The sequence below is a fragment of the Phocoena phocoena genome, chromosome 1, assembly GCF_963924675.1.
Source record: "Phocoena phocoena chromosome 1, mPhoPho1.1, whole genome shotgun sequence".
In the NCBI taxonomy this organism is placed as follows: Eukaryota; Metazoa; Chordata; class Mammalia; order Artiodactyla; family Phocoenidae; genus Phocoena; species Phocoena phocoena.
In genome coordinates, this window is record NC_089219.1 from 119,538,722 (window position 1) to 119,566,421 (window position 27,700).

The window sequence follows — 27,700 nt, forward strand, 5'->3', positions numbered from 1 at the left end:
AATGAAAAGAATATGGGCTGTAGAGTGAACCAAACTTGCCTAAATTCAGATCCAATGCTGTCACTTATTAAGTATAACTATGTGACTTTGAAAAATTTTTGTCAAACTTCTGAGCCTCTTTCTAATCAGTAGAAGGTGGATAACATCTGATTTAAATATAGTTGTTGTGGGGATTACATGAAATAACATATTCAGAGTATTAAACATGTTTAATAATTTAAATTAAGAATATTCAGAAATACAGAGAAGTTTTGCCTAGAGCACAAATGTCCAGTAGAAACATAAAAGAGTCATATATATGATTTAAATTTTTCTAGTAGCCAAGCCAAAAAAAAATTAAAAGAAGCAAGTCTAATTCATTTCAATAATATTGTATTTAACTAAACATGTCCAAATGTAATCATTTTGACATATAATACATATAAACAATGAGATATTTTACTTTTATTTATACAAAGTATTTGAAATCCTGTGAGTATTTTATGTCTACAAGCATCTCAGTAAGAATGCTACATTTTACTAGAAATACTTGATCTCTATTTAGATTTCATAAAATTTACAGGTGAAAAAGCAGCTTCATATACCCAAGCTGTTACAGATATTCTTGAATGTTTTCCAATACCTGAATTAACTGTCAGTTTTTTTTTTTAATTAATTAATTTATTTTTTGGCCACGTTGGGTCTTTGTTTTTGTGCGCGGGCCTCCTCTATTTGCCGCGAGCAGGGGCCACTCCTCCCTGCGGTGCGTGGGTATTGCATTGCGGTGGCCTCTCCTGTTGCAGAGCACCAGCTCTAGGCACTCGGGCTTAGTTGCTCCGCGGTATGTGGAATCCTCCTGGACCAGGGCTGGAACCCGTGTCCCCTGCATTGGCAGGCGGACTCCCAACCACTGCGCCACCAGGGAAGCCCCTGTCAGTTTGTAAATGCACATTAATTAAAATTGAGAATTCACTTCCTCAGTCCCACTATCCACATTTCAAGAGCTCAGGAGCTATCTCTGGCTAGAGCTCACCATATTGGACAACACAGGCCTAGAAAGGGCATCTTCCTTTAACACCACATCAGCAGGATCTGGGAGACCTCCCCACAGTCTTGATGGGACATGAAAACAGAGGGGTCCTCTAGAAGACAGTGAGATTGGGAAAGACAGAGTCTATAAAAAAGGATCCAGAAACATTGCAATTCTCCATGGAGGCCCTGGGAACAGAAGGCAGGAACCAACAATAGTTCATGTCCAGTCTCCCTCACTAGCCAAGCTGTCTTCTCCCTGTAAAATATAAAATGAGGGAAGTAATGTAGGGAGGGGGTTAGATTCTGGTCCAAACTTCAGTGCCTCCTCCCTTGACTAGGGACACAAAGAACAGCCATGAAAAATGAGCAAGGACCTGGCTGATGAGGGGAGCTGACAGGAAATGAGTGTATATTGAGAACATGACAGGGGAAGGCTGAAAGGGAGTGATGTATTAATTGCCCACAGAGATCATCAAGGAAGGGAAAAAAGTGCTCAGAGAGGTCCAAGAGATCATGATGAGAGATCGAAGAATTAAACGCAGGAAAAGAAAACATCAATTAAGTTCAGTATAGGGAAAAGTTCTTGAGTATAGGAGCCATCAGTCTGAGAAACAGGATCTCCAATGCAGAAGTGAGAAAGCCAACACTTAAAATAATAAAACTCAGCCGGTCATAACAATGGGAATGAGGAACAATTCTGTTCTTGCTCTGAAAGATAAGATAGGCTAATAATTCAAAAAATGAAATATATAATTTTACATTTGGAAGGAAGCTCGTAAGTTATCTAGACTAGGGACCCGTTTTGTAAAGGAGAGAGTTTAATTCTATCACACGTCTAAATAGTGATGGGGTCAGGAATAGAACTTATTGATCTAGTCCATCAAATACTCCAATAGTCTGTAGAACTATTGTTCTACTTATTTTCAACAATTTTACTGACATTTATTAGTAAATCTGTAAAGCATCAGTAGAGTATGTCTTTTATCCTTCTCTGATTAAAAGAGGGAGTTGAAGCCTTAGGTTAGTGTAGGTTAGGGGACCTACCTGTGGCTATATGGAGCCAAGCTGTCCAATATGGCGGCCACTAGCCACTGGTAGCTATTGAACACTTAAAATGTGGCTAATCTGATTTGGGCTTTGATGTACGCAGTAAAACACACACTGAGTTTTTTAGACTTAGTACAAAAGATGTTAACTATCTCATTACATCAATGTGCATTAAAATACATTTCAAAATGCACAAATGAAACTGTTGAAAAAATAAAATAAAATAATACATTTAATATTGACTGCATATTGAAATAAAATATTTTTAGTATATTTAGTTAAATAAAATATTATTAAATTTATTCTATCTTTTAAAATATTTTTAATGAAGTTACTAGAAAAGTTAAAATTATATACATGGCTCTACTATATTTTTGTTGGCTTGAGTTGACTAGAAGGTACTACGACTTAAAAAAGCAGCCTGATTTGTTTTATTTCCAGCTTGCTTCCTTAAAGCACAAATTAAATTCTTTGGCCTTCATGAAATTTGAGAATATCTTTAAGAGTCCAAATTCAGATTAATAAATAGCCCATGAAAATTAGCATCTATTCCAAAACCATTAAAGAGAAAAAATAAACCTTTCCATTTGCATTGTTCTTTATTCTCATGATTGCTTAATGAATTAAGATGTCCAAAAACCCCAGTGTGTTTAGCCATAGCCATCCTCCATTTCTTCTCCACAATAGCATTGTATTGTAATGAAGACCATGAAAAAGCATTTCAGAAAATAGCCTCCAATATGAAGCAGCAATCGATATGCATGGTATATAGGATCAAGTTAGAGAGATGTGCAGGAGAGATCCAAATATCTTTGGCCTGCTTAAACACATGCTTTCTGCTTGCCAGCCAACAAATCACTTCTCTATATTACATAAGACTAAATTAATACCTACATGAAGACAGTTTATTGTGGATGATGGATCATGGGTTTGTTACTCATACATGCAGAGCAGGGCCTTGGAAATCACATCATCATTGCATTCCCAGGGAAAGAAATGATTGTCACATCCAGACATGTTTATCATGGAGAGAGAGGCTGATCAGGGCCCATCTACTTCCTGGAAGAACACTGTCACCTCACATGACGAGTGCTCAGAGGGAAGACTTGCTGTTGACTGCCGGATGCCAGCAAGAATATGAGTTCACTATAGGTCCTCCTGGGGGTAATAAAAAATGATCTGGCTATATCCTACAGGCTATATTGTTAGGTTTGGGGGTCCCAAATAAAAGTGTTATTTAACAAAGGCAACCTACGTAGCATACACTCTACATTGGAGAGCAAGAATTATCTGTATTACCCATACTGCAATCAATGATATAATGTAGATGGACCCCAAACCCAAAGGTGCAAGTCCTAGCATAAATGTAGGAGGTGAATGAAGGACAGATTAAACTGAAGGGATGGGTCTCTTTGGCCTATGTCCTGACAAACTGTCTGGCTGCATCAGCAGAAGTTGAGAGCAATCGATACTTATGAAACAACAATAATGCCACAATCAGAGGCAGAGCGGGGTCGGAGTGCTATTACCATAAGTGGCTGAGTCGTTGATGTGAATGTCTATGTCATTTTGCATATCATTTGCATGTTATTTGGTGCAGTCCTGCCAATAAATAAACACAATATATCAACTTGCGCAACCTACCCTGACCCTTGTAAGTACACATGGAGGAAAATAAACTAGACCTGCAATGAATTACTACTTGTTTAGCATTTAAAAAAAAAAAAAGGATAGTTCAGGTCCAGGGAGTAGGTTACCATCTTTAATATTATCACCTAGGTAGAATGCTTCCTGTGGGCAAGGCTACGTTTTAGACATTTTGGTTTCTGGTCCCATTTAATGCTTCATGTGGTAGGTACTTTCTGTGTATTTGTTAATGATGATCTCCCTAAGAAATATGTGTCTGTGTATTGCATACACGTGTCTCTTTCTCTCTCAAACACATTTACTGAGTGCATCCCATATACTAGGCAGAGTAGTAAGTGTTTGACATACACTGTAGTTTAATCCTCAACAAAAATAGTCTAGTTTTACAGGTGATGGAACAAGGCTGTAAGCATTTGGGCAAACTCTTTGGGACACAGAGGTGGTAAGCTGTAGAATCTGGATTTGAACTCAAGTTTATCCAGCTTCAGAGCATGAGTTCTTAGCTACTTAACAATTGTACTGACCCCGACAATATATGATAACTTGATGATTCCCCAGGTTTTACGGCATATAAAATTTAGGGGACCCTGTTGAAGAAAAATGATGCAAAATTATGAATACGACCTTAGATATAAAAGTGAATATTTATTTACAATAAGAAAAGAAATCATAATAAATTAAAACACTACAAACATAATAAAATGCATAAAAGTAACATTTTTATCAATGAGCTCAGTTAATCTCTATACATGTCACAATAATTTTTCCTTAAAGATATTTGCTCTAGCCGCAAGGCACAGGGATATTAGCTCGGTGCTTTGTGACAGCCTGGAAGGGTGGGATGGGGAGAGTGGGAGGGAGGGAGACGCAAGAGGGAAGACATATGGGAACATATGTATATGTATAGCTGATTCACTTTGTTGTAAAGCAGAAACTAACACACCATTGTAAAGCAATTATACCCCACCCCAATAAAGATGTTTAAAAAAAAAAAAAAAAGATATTTGCTCTAAACTCTTTATCATCTTTTTATATGAAAGCAATTTTTGTAATATTTTCTAAATAGAGAATAAAAAGACAATTCATTATTTTCTTCAACATGATTGATCAAAATTTGATTTTCATTATTAGTGGTAAAACACAACCTCACCCATGGAAACATATATATACTGTTTATCATACTGCTACAGGTTCGTGTCCAACAAAAACATAAATTCTATGGTATTTTATAATGGTACATTCTGCAGAAAAATCAAGTATATTTCTTACAAGAGTGGATTTCTATCTTTACCAAGTGTTGATGAGGGGTGAATCTTCTGCTTACAATTTTAGATGTCTGATTCCTGGGAAATTTTTACCATAAACTAACTTCGGATGCTACACCTTTCAAACCTTGTTTCTCTTCTGTTGCCCACCTAGCTCTGGTACAGAGCCATTTATTTATTTCATCCTAAGACTTCCAGCCTGCAGCTTCATTTCATGAACAAGTAGGTCAGCTCAGAGGGCGGTACGGGTAGTCCCGGATGCCATTCCAATGCTGTGCTGGTTAGCAATACCTTAACTATATATGCAGAAGTGATGGCAAACTACATAAATCTACCCCACTAAATCTAACTTAAATACATCCCCAACTAATTTCCCGAGCCCCCCAAATGACCACAGTCACTCTAATGACTCCTGACAAGGGGGAAAGTGTATCGGAGTGGAAGGCAGAGTAGATTTAACTGATGGATGTTAAAATATTTTTACTTTTGCAAATTTTACAAAATCTTATCATCAGGTGAACATTCTCCTAGAGTCCTTCCCAGGGCCTTGGGAGGGGCAATGCAAGGGAAGAGCCCTGAAGCTTAAGTTTCATTAGCTTCTTGGTATGTCTGCCTTTGTACCCACATTCTGCACCGCTTCATAGATGGCAAGGATCTGTCCATTCAGCTCCCTGCCATTCACAGAGTGGACTGGATCTATGACTGTAGGTATAGCCACATGTTCACTCCTCCAATTCCACTCTCCATTACCCATTCTGTAATAGCACATGACATAATTGTTATTTGAGGCTTGTTTCATTTTAATAGCTCCACGTCACTCAAGCCCACCCCATCTGTATATATCCACTCTCCATCAGTGCTTCTAAAACTATTTGGGTATGATGACCCATCTATAGACCTACCAGATTGTGCTCACCCTTGCTTATACTAATAAGTGTGATTTTAGGTATTGTTTGACAAAATACATAAAAGTTACTTTGTGTAGAGCACTTTTCAAGTTTTGTATATTTAGTATAATTAATGGTATACATTTTTCATTGTCATATTCATATTTCAATGTTTTATTTATTACATTATTATTTTAGTATATAATATTTATTATATTTCTTATTTATATATTTTTATTATTAAATGTATTATTTATTTGTTATAAGAGTATCTAAATGCATTTGAAATGTAGAAACGTATATGTGGGGAGCCTGCTTTATATTCACTCTCAGATGATGCTTAGGTATATCTCTGAGCTTTCTGAAATGACTTTCTAGACCTCAGGAATTCTACAACTCACATTTCAGAAACTACTCCCTTAAGCCTTATACTACCTAAAAATACTGCGGGTTGGGCTTCTCAAGACACCCAAAGTTTTAGGTGCAACAAAACAACCAAATCATTGTAGTGGTTACTGCAGAAAGGAATACTATCTAGTGTATAAGACCTCCTAAACTGAATTATCTGGAATCATAAATATCTGTATGAAAAAAGTAGACTTTCCTGTGATTTGGGACAGTTGGTTGAGAGGAAGGCACTGACCAATGTAAACTGAGGTTTGTGCTTCAGGCTTTGGAAAAAATGGGTTTGCACTCTGGTGGGGAGGGAATGTGTGGCCATCTTTCTTCCCCTGGCTGGCACCGCACATTGGCTTCATTTTAAAAATAGTACGAGGGAGGGAGGAAAAACATGTAATGTATTCTTAACATGTTTATATGTCAGCAAAATCCCCAAAACTATTCTATAGATTAATCTTCCTGTTGACTTAAAAAGGATGGATTTCCAGCTATAACTGAGATTGGGAAAAATTGATTTCCATGTTCCTTATGACTGAATAAGATAAAAGCCACCACCCTGGCAAGCATCTCCAAGCCTGGATCCAGACTTCTGGAGGGCTGACTAATTGAAAAGTCACTTCAAATACCAGCCCCGACCCTTCGAGGAGATCTGGAAAATGAATCAAGGGCAGGATTTCCATTTTTCAAGAATGATTTCCAGAATGTTGTTTATTCTCACCATGACTGAACAACTGCAGTCAAAGGTGAAAACACTTTCTCTCCCTGTTCTTCTAACTCTTCCTCATTTCTCCCTTACCGTCTTCTCTTTCTCTCCACTTCTCAAGTTTCTTTTCCTTCCTATGATTTATGTAAAGACAGTTTCAAAATGAATGCGCCTCCCGGATTAAAGCCCTCCTACTGGGGCTTCCCTAGGGCGCAGTGGTTAAGAATCCACCTGCCAAGGCAGGGGACACAGGTTCGAGCCCCGGTCCAGGAAGATCCCACATGCCACAGAGCAACTAAGCCTGTGCACCACAACTACTGAGCCTGCACTCTAGAGCCTGCGAGCCACACTACTGAGCCCACGTGCCACAACTACTGAAGCCTACACCCCTACAACCCATGCTCTGCAACAAGAGAAGCCACCGCAATGAGAAGCCTCCACCCTGCAATGAAGAGTAGTCCCCGCTCGCCACAACTTGAGAAAGCCCACGTGCAGAAACAAAGACCCAACGCAGCCAAAAATAGATAAATAAATGAATAAATTAATTAAAAACAAACCCAAAAAACTCTCTTATTAAAGCTCGAAACAATGGGAAGCCAATTTCTTTTTGAGACCTTAGTTTACCCAATTAAACAGTAGACTTTGCCTCTGTGCATGGATTTATGGTTAACACAAACATTTCCCCATGTAATCCTCATATGATACCTGTGAGGGGCCAATTAGTATTGTTACTGCTATAAAGCTGTCTCAGGTAACTTGCAAATGACATAGAGCCAGTATTTGCCAAACCTGGGACAAGATCCCATATCTGTTTCTACATCTGATGGGTTTCACCCACATGATTAATAGTTCATTGCATCACGAGCATGTTGAGTGAGATGGTTCACGCATTTACTCACTCATTCATTCTTTCATTTCATCAATATTTATTGAGCACCTACTATGTCCTGGGCACCATGCAGTATGAGACAACAACTGTGGACCAGATAGGCAGGATCTTGGCTAGCAAGGAGTTTATCGTCTAGTGATACAGCTGATTTGAATATGAAGTTGAAATATTATGGTGAACTTCAAATTCTTCAGAACATAAAATAGTCCAACTTCTCTAACACCTAGACAATATTCAAAGGGAAGGTCAATTTTAATGGAAAATTACATTTTTTTTAAAAAAAGAGCCTGACTTTGATGAAACAGTCTTATGGGTTATATGGACCTAAGTGCTAATTAGAAGTATATTCCTGATTATATTTTTTATTATATTTTAATTTTTATATTTCTCTGCCATCCCTTTCATGCTCTTTCTTCTTCTCCTTTTAATTTTAAATTTAATGCCCCTCCTGTTTCCTGCCCCACCACCTATCTTCTATTTCAGGTCATTTCAAAAATGGAAACAATTGGTCCTGTTTTGAATCAAAAATAAGATGCCATTTTCCTGGCCAAACAGGACAGTTGCTGTGTGATTTATTTGTATTTTCCAAAGGATTCTATAAAGTTCTCCAAAGCACATGATTCTGAATATTTATGTAGTTATCTAAATAAGATAAGAAATTCTCAATCAGTAGGCTTAATCCTCTGAATCTTGATATGCAAACAACAGCAATAACGACAATAACAAATAATACTAAATAGCACATTCTTCTGAATGTTTTACATGTAGTAACTAATTGAATCTTCATGACAACTTTTTTGAGGTGTGTACTATTTAAATTCCCACTTTATAGATGAGAGAAATGAGGCATAGAGAGAATTAATTTATCCAAGATTATAAACAAGTAAATGAAAGAGACTGGATTCAAACCCAAATCATCTATTTGTAGAGTTTTCTCTCTCAACCATGTATCTACAGCTCTCATAAAATCAGTTAGACACCACTCGTTCAATTGACAACGTTAGCAAATGGCATTTAAATTCTCAGGCCAACCTTCCTAATCACCCAAGGCTGGGGTCAACTGGTATTTTGTACCATCAACTGATCAGGTATTACACCTTCCCTGACTTTATTAGGCACTTATCACTTTAACTTGCAAATTGCAGGGAAAGGGGGGGCGGGAATTTCCACTGGCACATCTCCAGCAATTTCCACTGTGGGTGGATCCTTCAGTAGAGGACTGTTATCTACATGTGTGTTGTATACACACGTGGTGGGAAAGGAAGTATCGAAGAGTATTGCATGTGGAGAGAGGGAAATAGGGTAAAGTAGAACTTATGGCAGTGGTTATTTGTGAGTGGGTAGTTGTGATAACAAGGTTTACTTTTACGGCTTCTTGGTGGGTGTGAGCAGTAGGTAGATGTTCTCATAATGCTAGGGGTGTGGTGTATGTGGTGGTGCTGTTGTCTGTGGGTGGGTAAGTTGAGGGTAAGCATATGACAGAAAAAAAATCCCAGCAACATATTTTGTTCCTCCTCTCTCCCTTACATCCTCCCACCTCTCCTCCAACTCCAAATATCCACAGTGTTCCATAGAAATTAAAATGGCTTAAGTGTGAAGAGGAATTTTTTCTTTTGAAACAGAGTGCAAAACCACACTCCTAACGACCAGGTTCCCTATATAAATCTATTTTTAAGATGATTACAGGGTTTCCATAGCCATTCTAGCTTCAACTGCTGGTTTTGTTTCCTCATCGTCAGTAAACTGTTGGCAGGATAGTGCACCAGAGGTATACTTTTTAAAGGGTATAATTGCATGGCACAGAAATGATCACTTTCTCGACGATGGGTTTCATTGGTCTCTCCCTTTGAGAATCCGGTTTAGAAGCTGGGCTTGTCAGTCCCTCCAAGCACACGTTGCATTGTATGTGCTGGTCTCGCAGCATACCATGCTGGCAACTACTAGGCAGAGGGTAGTAATTAAACCACACAATAGGCATCAAAGGATGAGGAGAAGACACTGTGTTTAAAATAAACGAACACAAGAAAGCACAGCCAGCTTCCCTAGGAAGGCTATCTGAGCAGTGTGGTGAGCCAAGTTTGGTCAGACTTTGCAAAGCAAGCTGGGAAATTCCCATGGTGCCAAGCCATTAGGCAGCATCTGAGGCTATATCCTTCCCAAGGACCTACCACAGGACCCCTTCTCCATGACTAACTTTCTCTGGGATGTAGAAACCTAGAAAGGTGGCTTTGTAGAGCTATATTCTTTCTAATGTCAGGGCCCAGACACTATGTAAATTTAGATTTATTTGGCAGCTGTTCCTAAAAGGCAGGTCTAATAATGACAGGCACATGGACTGTAGTTCTGTTTTAAAAACAGAAGACAGACTAGGTAGAAGTCAGCCTCCGAATTGGAAGTTAATAAGATCAATGCATAATAGGTAAAATTACCTATTGGCAGAAGTAACTGATTCTGAAGAGATGACCATGATGTAATGATAAGACTGAAATACTCCCCAATTTCTATCTGGGGGAATTGAGAAAACTAGCCAGACAGAAGACCACAGTATTTCTCATGCTAACCAAGATGACCAGCATGCTGTCTCAGTACTGAAATGCAAATGGTGTTGAGAAACAAAAGTTCATATAATAAGTACCGACTGCCTGAGATAATTATGTGTAGAGACTGGAATACAGTGAGCTGCAGAGCAAGAAGGGATGGAAATTTAAGTAGTGTTATATGGGGGAAAGGGCATTGGGATGCTAACAGAAGTATCCATAGAGGGAAGAAGGGCACTTCACCTGGTGACCTTGACTAGATAAAAATAGATGTTACAAACATCTAGCAATTCTTGTCCTAAATGTATCTCACCGAGCAAAGTTCTGTTCTGTAACTTGGACTCTGAGTGTCCTGACCTACCAGAAGTGAGAATCCTGAGAATATTTGTTCACTCACTGACTTAACAAACATTTCTAAGTACCTCCACGTCCCAAGTACACCAGCACTAAGGTTACAGGTTAATATGGTTAACATTTTCAAGGGGTTCCTAGTCTAGTTGGACAAACAGAGAATTCAACATAAAATCATAATATGAAGAGACAGGATCTGTTAAAGAGAAAAGCATAGCATGGATTGGGAGTACAGAGAGAAGGTACATTACCCAGGCTGTGGTGGGGAGGAGACAATGAGGCCATATTAGATGAGGGGAGATCCGAATTTATCGTTAAATATGAAGATTAGAAATGGAAATAGAGGATTAGGTTGGTAAGTCAGGGCTGGCATTATGTTTAAATGAAGCAGGAGGGCATATTCAAAGCAGATGTTAAAAGCGTAGGCAATATAAAGAAGACATTGGAGAGCACTGTGTGTTTTGGGAAAATTGGAACATTATTAATAGGTTGTGTGTGAGAGGAGGTATAAAGGAGATGAGGTAGAAAATGGTTATATCGGGAATTGTCTTATTAGCAATCTGCAGGCAGAAAGGAGGTACTGAAAATGTTAAACAGGGGAGTAATATGGTTGAATTTGTAATTTAGATAATATTTCCATACATGTGTCCCACTCCAGGTGAATTGGTATTCTGATGTGTGAATTTGGTAGATGCAGATTTCTTCCCTTGGTTGAGTCCAAGAGCTTGACGATCTTTAGGTGGGCTGGTAAAATTGAGTTTTCAAGACTTCAAACTTGAGGGCTGGACTCTGCACCTATGAAGATCCCCCATCAAGTTTTCACCTGTGAGGCCCTGCTAGAAACTGTCATCTGATCTCTCTTTGACATATCTCTATCTGCAGAAACTTGGGTGGAAAATGGAATATGCAGTTAACATTCAAAACATCATGACATGTCAGTAAGAGATTAGAGCGTGGAAATCATCCTTGGGAAAGGAAGAATCTTACCAGCATAACTTTCTTTATGTGAAATCCTTTATATTTTCTAAGCTTTTAAATGGTTTCTCCTAAAACAGTATGTTTGGCAATAATTAATAAAATGGTGTACCCTTTAAAAAACGTGCTACTGATGGTTAAGACTATTTCACTATAAATCTTTGTCAAGGCCTCTTAGCTAATGGATTATCCCCAGTTCTGAAATGGTATTCCCTATTTTATTTTGTATTAAATTTACAAGCTGTCTACCCAGGGTGAACAGCATGTGATATAAGATCAAACTTTTGGAGAGATGAAAAACAAGATCAAACACACACAAAGTGGGAATTATTCAAGAGGAGACTGAAAATTCATTACTTCAATTAAAATAGAATTTATGAGACACTATATGCTCAAATAAGAAAAAAATAGTATAAGACACAGTGCAGGAGCTAAAAGCTTCAAGATAAAAAAAAATCCAGAGAACAACAGACATGATGTGTGATTCGTGCTCCAGGAGTACAGAGGAGAGTTACAGCAGGTGGGATGAGATTGAGAGGATGGGATTAGATGAGCACCACGAGCTGAGAAATATATTTCCTGAGCACGTGGGTGACAATGAGGATGCTAGCCAAAGTGGAGTGGGGATTCATGATGAAGGCGTTACCCCAGCCATTGGTATGCTGCTTCAAAGAGCACACATGACAGCAGGTAATTGTCACTGTATAACACAGTCAATACTGTGGAGTGTGTTTTTCAGCCTTTCAACATCATCTGACCAGCCTTGTCTAACTAGTCTTATCCTAGTAGGGCTCTGGGCCCTGCCTCTGAGGTATGTATATGCAGATGGTGAAACTCACACAGTGGGAGGGAGTCCAAGCACAGGTTACAAGAGCCCCGTCTCTGATCTGCACTTTGGATAATAAAGCTCATAAGTCATGGAGCCTCATTCCCATCATGTGCTCAACCAAACCATGTCAGTGTCCTGCGTGATGGAGCGGCAGAGTGCAAATATAAAACTACATAGAACTTTAGAACCAGCAGGGACCTCAGAGCCCATTCAGTCTAACCCTCTCATTTTACAGTTGAGGAAATGAAGGTCCCAGAGAAGTTCAGTAATTTGCTTGAAGTCACACAACTAGTGGCAGAACTGGGGCTAAAGTCCAGTTCACCAATCTCTGAGCTCAGTTCTTTTTTCACTCTATCACATTTTTTAAAAAGAAAGCTCTGTAAACATTCAAGATGTTATTCCTCCTTTCCCATATTGAAGACCCTCTTGAACATCTATGCCATCCTTTAAATTCACTACTTTTCCTGTGATGCTCGCTTAATTATCATAGTTTTAGTCCTGTGTAGAACACACATGGCCCCCGTTAGGTTGTTTATTTGGGACAAATAATACAATCTTTCTACCTGAATTTAATGCTTTGCCTCTTTCACAACTTTTATATACATTTCTCCACTGGATTTCACAAAAGTTCTACAAGATAAGCTGGGTAGCCTTGTTCTCTTCATTTGACAATTAAAGGAAATGTACAGAGAGATTTACTGACTTTCTCTTAGTGACGGCATTGAAAGTAAAACCCCTTGATTCCTCAAATGAACAGAGGAGAGCCAATGAGAAGAAACAATAGTTGGGCATGGGCTGAGAGATGATACTTTCATCATAAAGTTCACATTTTGTCAAGCTTTGTTGTTATATACAAAAACTCTGCCCAAGTTTCAAAGCTGTACCATGGAGAGGTCCACAAACCACAAAAGTCGTATGTGAAATCCCAGATCATGCTGCTCTACCTTATACTATGCCTAAGAAGGAAAGCTCCAAGCCTGATGGAAAGGGACAGGATCTGTCAGTGCATTGATGTGACTGGGCTGAAAAAGATTCAAATAGACATGATCTGTCTCTGGAGACAATTAGAAAACAGAGTAGGGGGTCATTTGTTACATCTCTGTCTTTGTTTCAAATGTGGCTGTTTAAATTTGAATTGAATGTGTTTGGGGATTTTCTACAAAGGGAGCCACTTGGAAGGCTGCCATTTCTTGTTATCAGTCACGTTTTACTACTGCGAGGAGCAAGGCCCAGAGGAACTTCAGAGCTCAGGCACAGGTAAAAAAAAAAAAGGGAGGGACTGATACGCAACACTACTTTATTCCCATGGCATCCAGACTTATAGACATTGTCTTCAAGGATAAATTAAAGATTCAGTACAAAAGAAGATTCCAAGGTACTTTAAATGAGCATCATCTGAAAGGCGGAACGAGTGTCAATAAAGGGAATTAATCTACTCATATTTTTTAAGCACTCACCATTGACTGTTACTGCATGAGTTAGAAAGGAATCAGAAAAATCAGACCTCATGGTGGCCCTCAGTAAGTGTACAGCTAAGTTGTACTAGCTTTAACATGCTTCTATCAACTAAAGACTAAATTATAACCCAAGTCACTGAACTGATAAATAAGTGGTACAGAAGGGTGTTGTGAACATGTAGAGAAGATGCATGGTCCATATTAAGTTAGACAGGAAGAAACAGAGTCAGTAGCATCTTTAAAGTTGTGGAGTAGTGTTGGATAATGTAGCAGCAGAAGAAGGAAAGACAAATAAGTTGGTTAGGGACACCTGCTGCTTTCTTACTGCCCCTACCTTTTGCCTTTGCAAAGCAAAATACTTACATGGTCTCCATCTGTGATTCTAGTGCCTAAGTCAGTTCTGAATGGAAGAGGAAAGTCACTTGAACTCTTCATGCCTGGCATGTTCCCATCTGTCATAAAGAGAATCATATTTCTTGTATAGATGCCAGCATTTCGGGAAGTTTAGAAGCAATGATGTTTAGTGAAAGTCCTTTAAAATGTACTAAGTGTTATAAAATTGTGAGGAATTATTACTGGTTTTCTCTGTGTAACTCTGTAAGAGGCAACCACACTATCTGATTAGAATTGGGGCTTGCAGTTTCAATTCGACTTGATCACCCCCAAAAGAGATAGGCTTCCTTATTTCTCTGTGACAAGTGTCTTTTCACCAAGAAGAACACAGATTGGGCAAGGTTTAGCCAAATCTAGTGATAGGTGTTAACACTTGGAGTGTGATTTTAATAGCCAATAGGTATTTATAATTAATGTGCAATAACTCAATTATGTACATGTCTTTAAATTTAATAGGCCCAGTTAAGGTAAGATCATTAAGCACCCAATTGAATGTTAAACATATATATTTGAGGTTTAACGACTCTGAGACAGCTGCAGGATGGATTATGGGATAGTTAAAGGGCATTAGGAAAGTTATTAATATTGTGGGGGTATTTAATTAATGTTTTAAAAAGTCTCTCCTTTGAAATCTGCCCAAAATGCTATGTGAAATCTGCTCGAGGAACAGGAGCATAATTGACAGCATTACTGTTTAAACCCAACCACACTGAAGGAGAATACAGCAAAACAGCCCTCTAATTAGCGTGAGAAATGACAACAACACAACAACAACAAAAAAAAGTCTCCAATGACAGGTGCAGCAAATAACAGGGCTGATGAAAGATTTTGCAATTAAAGATTCTGCTATGAAGATTAATGGAGTATTATCTTAAATTATTGTAAGGCAGGTTATCAGAGACGAGTGTCTGCCTTACAAGCTTCCCTCCTCTTCTACTTCTCTTCCCTTAATTCGTTTCCATGCCTCTGAGTCCTCTTTACTATCCCTCAGTATTCAAATGACTTTTTACTTTATAGTTTCTGTATTCTTTTTCTACCTGCCCATGATCTTTCTTCCTTTTGATCTCATCTCTCATCTCTCTCTCGCTCTGTCTTACCTGGAAGGTCAAAATAAAATGGGTCCAGCTCAGTGTCAATGTTCTGTCTCTTATACCCACCATCTCACTAGGTTCTCTCACTCTACATCTAGAGTAGTTTGAACTGTAAATTCACCTCAAAGCTCAAGGATCACATAACTTTGCAATATTCAAGATGTCCTCCTTTGTTTAGTTTCCCTTTTTATTAGAATATTTATTTTTGGTGTCATAATTTCACCATTCATTCTCTCAATAGATATTTATTGGGCGTATACTACATGTCAAGCCCTATTCTAGACACTGGAAGTATAACAGTAAATAAAACAGAAAAAGTCTCTATATTCATGAAATTTACATCCTAACTGAGAGAACAGAAAATAAATACGAAAACAGATGTATGGCAGGTGGTGATGGATTCAATGGAAAAAAATACTACAGAGAAATGAGGAATGGAATGCCAAGGATAGTGGATGGTATTTTAGAGTGATCTTATGAATAGTGACATTGAAACTGATATCTGAAGGAGATGAGGCAAGGAACTATAAGGAAGCCTGTTTGGTTGGAACAGCATGAAAGAAGTAAGAGATAAAATCAGAGAAGTGATGGGGGCAAATTATTTAAGGGTTTATTGGGAAAGTAAGGACTTTGACTCTTATTCTGGATGATATAGAAAGCGACTAGAGGATTTTGACCATAGGAGAGATATAAGCAAGTTAAGTTTTGGAATCACTATCCTAGCTGCTATGGAGTGGGCCATTGTAGTGGTTCTGGAGAAGAAACAGTAATAGATAATAGAGAAGAGAATTAATAGTGGTTTGGAGCTGGGAGGCTGTAGTACAGGTGCATGACAAGAGGTCAGATTCTAGATGTCCTCTAGAGGTAGAACCAATAGCATTAGGTGACAGATTTATTTTTTAATTGAAGTATAGGTGATTTACAATGTTGTGTTAGTTTCTGGTGTACAGCAAAGTGATTCATATACATATATATTCATATATATATTCATATATATATATATATATATATATGTTGTTTATATATAGTAGTTTGTATCTGTTAATCCCAGACTCCTAACTTATCCTTCTCCCACCCCTTTTCCCCTTTGGATACCATAAATATGTTTTCTATGTCTCTGAGTCCATTTCTGTTTTATAAATAAGTTCATTTGTATCATATTTTAGATTCCACATATAAGTGATATCCTATGATATTTGACTTTCTTTGTCTGACTTGTTTCACTTAGTATGATAATCTCTAGATCCATCCATGTTGCTGCAAAAGGCATTATTTCATTCTTTTTTATGGCTGAGTAGTATTCCATTGTATATATGTACCACATCTTCTTTATCCATTCATCTATTGCTGGACCTTTAGGTTGCTTCCATGTCTTGGCTATTGCAAATAGTGCTGCTGCTTTTGTTTCTATTACCTTGGGAGACTGACCTAACAAAACATTGTTGTCATGTCTATGACATGACACCATTTGCTGACAGATTGAGTGACTCTAAACTTTTAGAACTAAATTAGAAGACTGAAATTGCCATTTACTGATGATGAAAGTTTAGTGGGGAAAAGACTGAAATTGCCATTTACTGATGATGAAAGTTTAGTGGGGAAAATCAAGGATTTCTTTGTGGACATGTTAAATGGAGCTATGAAGTAGGCAGTTGGATACAGGAATCTGGATTTCAGGGGAACTTCCAGGATGAAAGCAAATATTTAGAAACCATTGGCATATGGATGGTATTAGAAGCCATGAGCCTGGATTATATTACCTAGAGAGATGGAGAAGATGGGAGGTCCTGGAACTGAGCCTCTATAGGTTTGAGAAATAGGAGGAAAGAAACAGAGAAGACTGAGAATGAACAGCCAGGCAGAGACAAAACACACTAAGAAAAGAAATAAGAAAGTGTTTCAAGTGGGAGGAAATGATCAATTGTGTCAAATGCTGCTGATGGGATGAGTAAGATGAAAACTGAGAAATGTGTATTGGTCTAGCAACATCACTGGTGACCTTGTCAGGAGCTATTTCAGTGAAGTCTTGGGTTAAAAGACTGATTAGCATGTATTAAAGTGAGACTAGAAGAACTGGAGATAGTGAGAATATAAATCTCTTTGAAGAAAAGTTGCTCTAGAAAAGAGCAAATAAATGGAGTAATACATGGAGAAGGATGTGAGATCAAGAAAAAATATTTTTTTTAAAGTTGAGAGATATTATAGCATATTTATATGCTATTCAGAATAGAGGAAACTTATGAGGTAGGGTAGAGAAGGGGTACTGCTAGAGTATTGTCTTTGAGTAGGCAAGGGAGGAAGGGACCTGTTGCACAAGCCATGGAATGGGGTTTAGATGTGACCATGGTCAATTCATTTATAGCAGCAAAAAGGAAAACAGAGTATGTGGGCATAGATAAGGACAGTTTTGTAAATGCAATAATGGAAGAGTGTGGGCATTCTGTTCTAATTGCTTTTACTTTTTTGTTTATATATAGTTAAATAGGAAGTAAGGTCGTCAGCTAAGAAGGAGAATGAGGAAGAAGGAGCTGGAGGTTAGGGGACAAAGGAGAAGGTAGGAAATACTCATGAGGAAAGAGGAAAAGGAAATAGACTGAGGAAATATAGCAGGATTGCTGAGTGATGTTAATAGTCTACTTGAAGCTAGTGGTCATGAATGTTAAAGTGACATCAAAAAGGATGGTTGTGGGTGTTTTCCTGGGTAAGTGTGGGTGCAGGGTAGGTAGAGAGCTGCATATAACTAGGTTTGGGATTTTTGTAAAGTAAGTGTAATAATGACAGAGAGAGACAATGGAGATGAGGGTATACACAATGATAGGTTTTTAAAAATAATAGGTGATAGAATTTAAGCTAGGTATTGGTAGGAGGGATGAAAGATCATGAGGGGGAGGAAAGGACAATTAAAAGTTGGTATGACCTTCAGATTTCATGTCCCAGTGGAAGGATTGATTGCTAGAATTTGATGCAAGGAGAAGTAAGATGGAAGAATAAAAGGTGGTAGTTAGATAATGACCAAGGTGTCCGAAGATGACTGTAACAAGGAGGCATAGCTGATGGTGTGCACTGATGGCATAAATGTCCTCCCTGGATAGTGTAAAGGGAGGAAGGCTGTTATGATGGTCCAGAAATGGAAGCAGCAAGAGGAGTGAGAAGAGTATCTATCCCACCTGATGGTATTGGGGGAGGAGTTGGAGGGGAAGAGAAGCCTCTACAATAGGAGGGGGTTACAAGGGAACTGATATCCTCAGGAGAGAGTTAGTGTAGGTTCAAGTTAGACCAAGAGAGGAGGATATTTTGAGAATAGCTTGAAAATAGTTTATTTCTTACCTTATGATAATGATAGACATAAAGGGCAAGATGAAGGAGCAAAAGTTCCATAGGACACAAAAGAAAGCTATTAGGCAATAGGCAGGATTTGGAAATGGAGTTCTGTAAGGGATATCCAGAGTATGGGTATTGGAATAAGAGTATTGGGCGGGGGGGGGGGGGGGGGGGTGTGTGTGTGTGTGTGTGATAAATTACGTGAGGCTCTTGTACTGATTTCCAGAAACAGTGATAAACCATTAATCCCGACAGCAAGAGAAATGGTGGCGGTGAGGCTATGGACGCTGATCTGAAGTAGGGGCAGGAAAGAAAGGTAGAATCTTGCCAAGACCTAAAGGAACTTTGAGCCCTCAAATTTACTCCATTCATATGTTCCATAATCTAAGACTAGAGGGGCTACATGTCGTGCTGAGAACCACTGCTGTCAGCACCAGCTGTCCTCCATCTCAGGATATTTTAATGGCCTTGCTCACCACAGCTCAAAAAGTAAGACCCAATATTACCACTGTGGTACATGGCAAATGAGAGGACTACAGAAGCAGGTGATGAGGGGAAAATAGAGTTAATGACCAGAGAAGCTCATAAATGGGCCCTTCTGGTGGCTCTGGGCACTTTTGGTGGGCAGCACTAGATCTTTAGCAGGGAGTAATCATCACAGGTGCCACCAAGGAGGAGTGTGAGTCACTCAGGACTAAAGAATCAGGATAATAAAATAGCATAGTGCCTTGAAGCCAATTACCATTGGCTACCATTATATATATATATAATACACATATGTATTGTGTACATATAACATGTATATTCACATATATATGAATGTGTATATATGTATATATACATGAATATCCCATGAGAAAATAATCACTATAGACTATTTGTAGGCACTAATTCTGTGACTATGTAAAAATAACATGAAAATAACCTTTCACCTCTGTGTGTGCAAGAGTGTATCATGGTAAACTTGCACATTGCACATGTCTAGCTCTTACCATAGGGCAAGACAGTTCTATGATTTGCACTTTCTTTCTGCCTTTTCCAAGATACACAACTGGCCACCAGGAGAGAGGTCAAATTCTGAGTGCCCTTTAGCCTGAGTTGAACTATTTCCACCAAGCTATTCATTCATCTTCAGACTCCGCACACTGTACTTCACTCACTCCCAATCCAGATTGCTAAAATGACAATACAGGGTGACCATGGAACCCATTATTTCACCAGCAACACAGGGAACATTTTTTTACCTGATCAAATGAGATTCAGTTACATGTCAAGGAAAACTGGCATAAGCAGCTTTTCATTTAATAAAACCTAAAGTGACAAGAGTCCTGAATAGTTCCCTTAGAAGCTATTTTAAGTGGACAGCCCTTCCCCACAAAGCCCCGTGAGTGTGGAATAACAAGTTAATTTTAGCAAGCACTTTTTAACCTACATTTGGGGACAAAAATGCCAGGAAGCCTATTATATAATTGAAGTAAAATGAAATCCTCTGGGTGTGACAAAAATGTTGTCTGTCTCAAGTTACTGTAAATGGAAAAATGATATACCGAAGAACTTGGTATTTCAGAAGTCCAATAGTGAGAAACTTTATTTGCTGAGAAGGCAAATTAGGGCACCTGGATGTTAAAGAACACTTGACACTCTGGGCCATGGAGGCTGCTGGAATGTTCCTATTGGCTATTTACTGTCCCAAGTTGTATTAAGCTTTCCACTGGAAACAGTATTTCCATAATGAAGTATGAAGATCCAAATCCTAATTTGTTCATCTGTCAGAACTCCTAAAGGTCCTAGATCTGCTTTAGCCCTGAGCTCTTTACAAAGTAGAGAGACCAGCATAAGGGAATCAAAATTTCATTGTACCTTCCTTACCCGCATTCAGTATTCAAGCTGATTATATTCATAGTTATCTCATCCTGTCCATTCTCTGGCACTACCACTCTGATACCTACCACTTGTCTCTAGCCTCCTGTCTCCTTTTCAGACCTCAGGTGGCACTGTAGAGTGCCGGCTTACCCACTTGAGAGAGGGTGACCTTAGCCAGGTTACAGGATCTCTCTAAAACTCTCTCTAAACACCTGTAATTTGATCTCTATAAACACCTGTAAATAAGTTTGAAAAAGAAGGCAAAAAATGTTTATTTTAAATAAAATAAAATAAAATAATGAAACCAAATCCGGCCTTTGTACCCTGACACCAAGTTAAATCTTGGAGACAGAGTTTTGGGCAAAGTAGAAAAGAATAGCTTTATTGCTTTGCCATGCAAATGGGGCCACAGCAGGCTAATGCCCTCAAAACTGTGTGTCCCAACCTGGAGGGGGTAGTGAGGAGTTTTATAGTAATGGTTCAAAGAGGGTGTGATCAGCTCATGGACATTCTTCTGATTGTTTGGTGGTGAGGTAAGTGGGAGTCAGCATCATCAACTGGTCTAGTGTCTTCTTGTTCCAACTGGTCTAGTGTCTAAGCGCTTGTAGACAGCATACAGTTAACTTCTCCTACCTGGGGCGGGGATTTCAGTATCTGCAAAACAGCTCAAAGACATTGTTATGTATATCCCTTGACGAGGAACCAGGACCCTGCTCCAAGGCTGCACTATTGTTACTTGACTGTTTCTCCCTTGTCTCTCAATCACCTCCCTTCCCTAATTAGCAACTGTTTGAACCTGCTCCTTGGAACTCAGAAAAGGTCATGGAGGCTGAATGAAGCCTATTTCCTGTAATCAAGAATTGGGGGACACAGAAAGGTTTTGGTGCCCAGGAGTCCCACAGGGTCCTGCTTGATTTCAAAAGTATTAACTTCACATTGTTGCTGAGTAAATCAAGTAAGAAAAATATAAGATATTTTGTAAATTATAATATGTTATACAAATGTAAACAATCTTCTTTTTTAATGTGATCTGACTTCTTCAAAAACCAAACTGCCAACCAAATTCCGACCTTAGTCTACTCTCTTCTTGAACTTAGTAACCAGTTTCTTTCCTGATGGAAGTGAATGTCCCTGGAAGATGGTTCTCTTAACTGACCAGAGCTACGTTGTACATAGCTTCCATTCCTCCACTGCCTTAGCTTCGGTCCACCCATTGTCCACCCACAGTTTCCTGAAATGCTCTGTAAAAGTCACTAATATTTTGTGTCCTTCTGAAAAGATTTCATAATACTGGAAACCCCTGCTGTATAAGAAAGCCATGATAAAAAGTGATATAAAAATATATGGCAATTTATCTTATGATCTTTCATTGGAAATCCATCAGAGCCCTTGAGATAGGAAATATTATTCCAGGTTTTCATATGAAAAAAAAAGGAGACTTATAGAAGTTAAACGTGTTGCACATGGACTATATTTTCATGACACTTTCTTGAGTCAGGAAATCTAGGATTTATTCACCAGGTTTCAGCAAGTATCAGATGGCACACACAAGCTAGGTCATTGAAGAAAGTTTAATAAAGGGATTATTTATAAAGAGCTAGGCAAGGCTTAGGGAAGCCAAGAAGGGATGGTGCAGTACCTTGGGCTAAGCAACAAAAGGGAGTTATTACCACTTTCAGACATAAAGGGCAAGAGAGCAATCTGTTAAAGGAACCTGAAGAGAGAGTTATATGGAAAGTCTGTCTACTGAACACAGTTGTGCAGGGAAATACTCAGAGAAGCAAATTCTGCAGCCTTATTCTCCAGTCTCATTCCTTCCTCCTTGATTCCTTGCTGTTGTCTACCATTGTCTGAACACAACTGGAAGCCAGAGGCCAAGGGCCCAGAACAGTATAGCGATGAATGGAAAGAGGATCTAGAGGGACAAATGAAAGCTACATGGGGAAAGTGATCACACTTGCCCTGGAACCTAGATACCACACCAGTTTCTCTCTCTGTCTCTCTTTTTATTTTCAAATAGTTTTAGATTTACAGAAAAAAAATTGCTAAGATAGTCCAGAAAGTTCCCATATACCCAACATCCAGTTCCCCTATTATTTCTTACCTTATGATAATGATACATTTGTTGCAACTAATAAACTAATCTTGATACATTGTTATTAATTAAAGATCATACTTTATTTAAAATTTTTTGGTTTTTACATAATGTCCTTCTTTTTTGGTATAGTATCTCACAGGATACCACATTACATTTAGTAGTCATGTCTCCTTGGATTCTTCTTGGTTATGACCATTTCCCATGAAAAATCCTTAATCCCATCATCTGCCATCTATTTACTTACTTGTTCAATTCAAATATGCATGTATAGTGGTTTCAGAATTTTAACCCAACTCCTATGGGAAACTTTACCAACTAGAGTACAGTGCTTCCGTACAGTTCCCTTTACCTTTAGTATAACAGACTCCACTCATTTTCAAAATTAGTTAGATCAGCACGTTTTTCCCCACTCCATTCCATGAGGTTGTTTCATACGTTTGTAAAACAATTAAATCATCACATTCAGCATTTCATCCTAGGATCCTCTAACCTCCTAAAAAATGATTGCATACATCAAAGTTTACCTTTCATGTGTAAAATTTCTATGGGTGTTGACAAATGCACACTGTCATATGTCTACAATTAAAGTATCATACAAATAGTTTCACTGCCTTAAAATATCCCCTATACTTCATAGATTTAACTTCCCATCCTTCAAATCCCTGGAAATCACTGATCTGTTTACAATGTCTTCTCCCACTGTGTGGCTTGATTTTCATTTTCTCAAGTCTCCTTCACAGAGCAAAAAAGTTAATTTTAATAAAAACCATTATAGCAATTTTTTTTTTTCTTTTCTTTCATGGATCATGCATTTGGTGTTACACTTAAAATCTTATCATCAAACCTAAGGCCATAGAGATTTTTCACTATGATTTCTTCTAAAATTTTTATAGTTCTGCATTTCACATTTAGGTCTATGAATCATTTAAAATTAACTTTTGTATATAGCATAAAGTTTGTGTCCAGGTTAACTTTTTTTTTTTTTTTTTTTGGTATATGGACATCCAGTTGTTCCAGCACCATTGGTTGAAAAGGTTATTCTTTATCCATTGAGTTACCTTTGTACTTTTTTCAGAAAGCAGTTGATTTAAAACTAATAAATAAATTCAGCAAGTTGCAGGATACAAAATCAACACACAAAAATCAGTTGCATTTCTATACAATAACAATTAATAATCAAAAAAGAATATTAGGAAAACAATTTCATTTACAATAGCATCAAAGAGAATAAAATACCTAGAATAGACTTAACCAAGAAGGTGAAAGTCACACTGAAAACTACAAATCACTGCTGTAAGAAATTGACACAGATAAATGGAAAGACATATCATGCTCATGGATTAGAATATTTAAATTTGTTAAGATGTAAATATACCATAAGCAATCTACAGACTCAATACCATCACTAACAAAATCCTAACTTTTTTTGCAAGAATATGAAAATTCAGCCTAAAATTCATATGGAATATCAAGGGACCCCAAATAGTCAAAACAATCTTGAAAAAGAAGACAAAGTTGGACTTCTATTTTTCTGATCAAAAGCTTACTACAAGACATGGATGGGCCTAGAGACTGTCATACAGAGTGAAGTAAGTCAGAAAGAGAAAAACAAATATCATATATTAACACATATATATGGAATCTAGAAAAATGGTATAGATGATCTTATTTGCAAAGCAGAAGTAAAGACACAGGCATAGAGAACAAATGTATGAATACCAAGGGGGAAGGGAGGGTGGAGGAATTGAGAGATTGGGATTGACATATATACACTATTGATACTATGTACAAAATAGATAACTAATGAGAAGCTACTGTATAGCACAGGGAACTCTACTCGATGCTCTGTGGTGACCCAAATGGGAAGGAACTCAAAAATAGAGGAGGTATATGTATACATATAGCTAATTCACTGTGCTGTACAGTAGAAACTATCGCAATATTGTAAAGCAACTATACTCCAATAAAAATTAATTTAAAAAAACTTACTACAAAGCTACAACTATCAAAACAGTGTGGGGCTTCCCTGGTGGCACAGTGGTTGAGAGTCTTCCTGCCGATGCAGGGGACACGGGTTCATGCTCCAGTCCGGGAAGATCCCACATGCCACGGAGCAGCTGGGCCTGTGAGCCATGGCTGCTGAGCCTGCGCGTCTGGAGCCTGTGCTCCGCAATGGGAGAGGCCACAACAGTGAGAGGCCTGCATATCACAAAACACAAACAAACAAACAAACAAAAAACAATGTGATATTTTCATAAAGACAGACATATAGACCAATGGAATAAAATAGAGAGCCCAGAAATAAACCCTCACACTTATGGTCAAATGATTAGTGATAAGGTGCCTTTTAATGGAGAAGAGACAGTCTTTTCAAAAATGGTGCTCAGAAAACCTAGATATCCATATGCAAAAGAATGACGTTGGACACTTACCTTGCACCACATACAAAAATTAACTCAAAATGAATACAAACCTAGACATAAGAGTTCAAACTATAAAACTCTTAGAAAATAACATAAGGGAAAAGCTTCATAACATTGGATTTGACAGTGATTTCTTGAATATGACACCAAAAGCATAAGCAGCAAAATAAAAATATATAAATTGAATTTTATCAAAGTTAAATATTCTGGTGCTGTGTTTTGTGTTGTGCCAAGATAACCACTAGAATACAAGAAAGTATTTACAAATCATATATGTTAAAAGGGATTAATATTTATAATATATAAAGAACTCTTATAACTCAACAAACACAAACAACCAGATTTTAAAAATGAGCAAGGAGTTAAAGAGACATTTGTTTAAAGAATATATACAAATAATCAATAGGAAGATGAAAAGATGTTCAATATCACTAATCATTAGGAAAATGCAAGTCAGAACTACAATGAGATACCATTTCATACCAATTAGTATGGTTATTATAAAAAAAAAAGAGCAAATAATAAGTGTTGCTGAGGATGTGGAGAAATTGGAACTTTTGTGTATTCCTGGTGGGAAAGTAAAATGGTATAGCCACTGTGGAAAATAGCATGGCAGTTTCTCAAAAAATTAACATATAATTACCATATTATCCAGCAACTCCACTTTTAGGTGTGTACTCAAATAAGTGAAAGCAGAGTCTCTAACAGAAGCTTGTATACCAATTCCATAGCAGCATTATTCATAATAGCTAGAAGGTGGAAAACAACATGAATGTCTGTTGACTGAATGGATAAAGAAATTATGGCATATAAATACAGTGAAATACTATTCAGCCTTAAAAAGGAAGGCAATTCTGAAACATGCTACAACACGGATGAACCTTGAAGTCATTCTGTTAAGTGAAATAGCTCAAACAAAAGAAGACAAATATTGTATGATTCCACATATATGAGGTACCAAGAATAGTCAAATTCATAGGGACAGTAAGTAGAATAGTAGTTATCAGGGGTTTGGAGAAAGAAATAATGAATAGTTATTGTTTAATGGAAACAGTTTCAGTTTGGGAAGATGAAAAAGTTCTGGAGATGGATAGTAGTGATGGTTGCACAATGATGTAAATGTAATTAATACCACTGAGCTGTACACTTAAAAATACCTAAAATGGTAAATTTTGTTATTTATATTTTACCACAATTAAAAAAATTAAAAATAAATTAGTTTAGTATATTTGTAGGGGTGTAATTCTGAGTTCTCCATTTTGTTCAATTAACCTATGTGTTTATTCTTTCCCCAATACCACACTGTCTTGTTATTGTAGCTTTACAATAAGTCTTGAAATAAGGTTGTGGTAGTTTTCCAACTTCTTCAGAACATTCTGTATAAACTTTACAATCAGTTTGTTGCTATCTAGAAAAGAGCTTGCTGAGATTTTTATTGGGATTACATTGAATTTCTAGATCAAGATACAAATAATGGGCAAGATATACTTGCCCATCATGTTTTCATGATTGAAAGACTCACTATTGTTAAGATGCTAACACTGCCTAAAGCAATTGTTAGACTGAATACAATCCCTACCAGATTGGGGAAGTGTATCTCTATTTCTAATCTGTTGAGTGTTTTTATTATAGAAGTGTTTTGGATTTTGTCACATGCATTTATTTTGTCAATTGATAAGATCATACAATATTTATTTTTAGCCTGTTGATATGTTAGTTACATTAACTGATTTTTGAATGAGTCTTGAATATCTAGAAAAAAATTATTTGGTTATAGTGGATGATTCTTTTTATACATTGTTGTATTCAATTTACTAATATTTTTTGTTGACTATTTTTGCATCTTGGTTCATGAGAGATATTCATCTGGAGTTTTCCTTTTTTTTTATAATATCTTTATGTAGTTTGGGTATTAAGAAAATGCTGATCTCATAGTATAAGTTGGGAATGTTACCTCTGTATCAATTTTCTGGAAGATACTGTGAAGAAGTGGTATTATTTCTTTTATAACCATCTGGGCCTGGTACTTGTATTTTCTTCTTTGGAAGGTTATTATCAATTTAATTTGTTGAATAAGTATAGAGCTAGTCAAGTTATTTATTTTCCCTCTTGTGAGTTTTTGTAGTCTGTGTCTTTCATGAAATTAGTCCATTTCATCTAAGTTATCAATTTTGGGGGGCATAGACTTGTTTGTAGTTTATTATCTTTGTAATGTCCATGAGTTCAGTAGTGATGACTCTTTCATTTTTAATATTGATAATTTATGTCCTTTGTCTTATTTCTTGGTTTTCTTGGCTAGGAGTTTATCAATTTTATTGATCTTTTCAAAGAACCAACCTTTGGTTTCATTGGTTTTCTCTATTGTTTTTCTCTATTCAGATTCATTGATTTCTGCTTTAATTTTTATCATCTATTTTCTTTTGCTTCCTTTAAGCTCAAATTGCTATTCTTTCTCTAGTTTCCTAATATGGAAATTTTGGTTATTTATTTTAGATCTTTCTTCTTTTCTAATAT

At 37.5% G+C, this 27,700-nt stretch overlaps 1 pseudogene; it reads left to right on the top strand.

The window, feature by feature from the left end:
- Positions 1-12,250: 12,250 nt before the first annotated feature.
- The window catches only part of LOC136141845 (transmembrane emp24 domain-containing protein 2 pseudogene), a 66,746-nt pseudogene continuing 51,296 nt past the window's right edge, over positions 12,251-27,700 (top strand).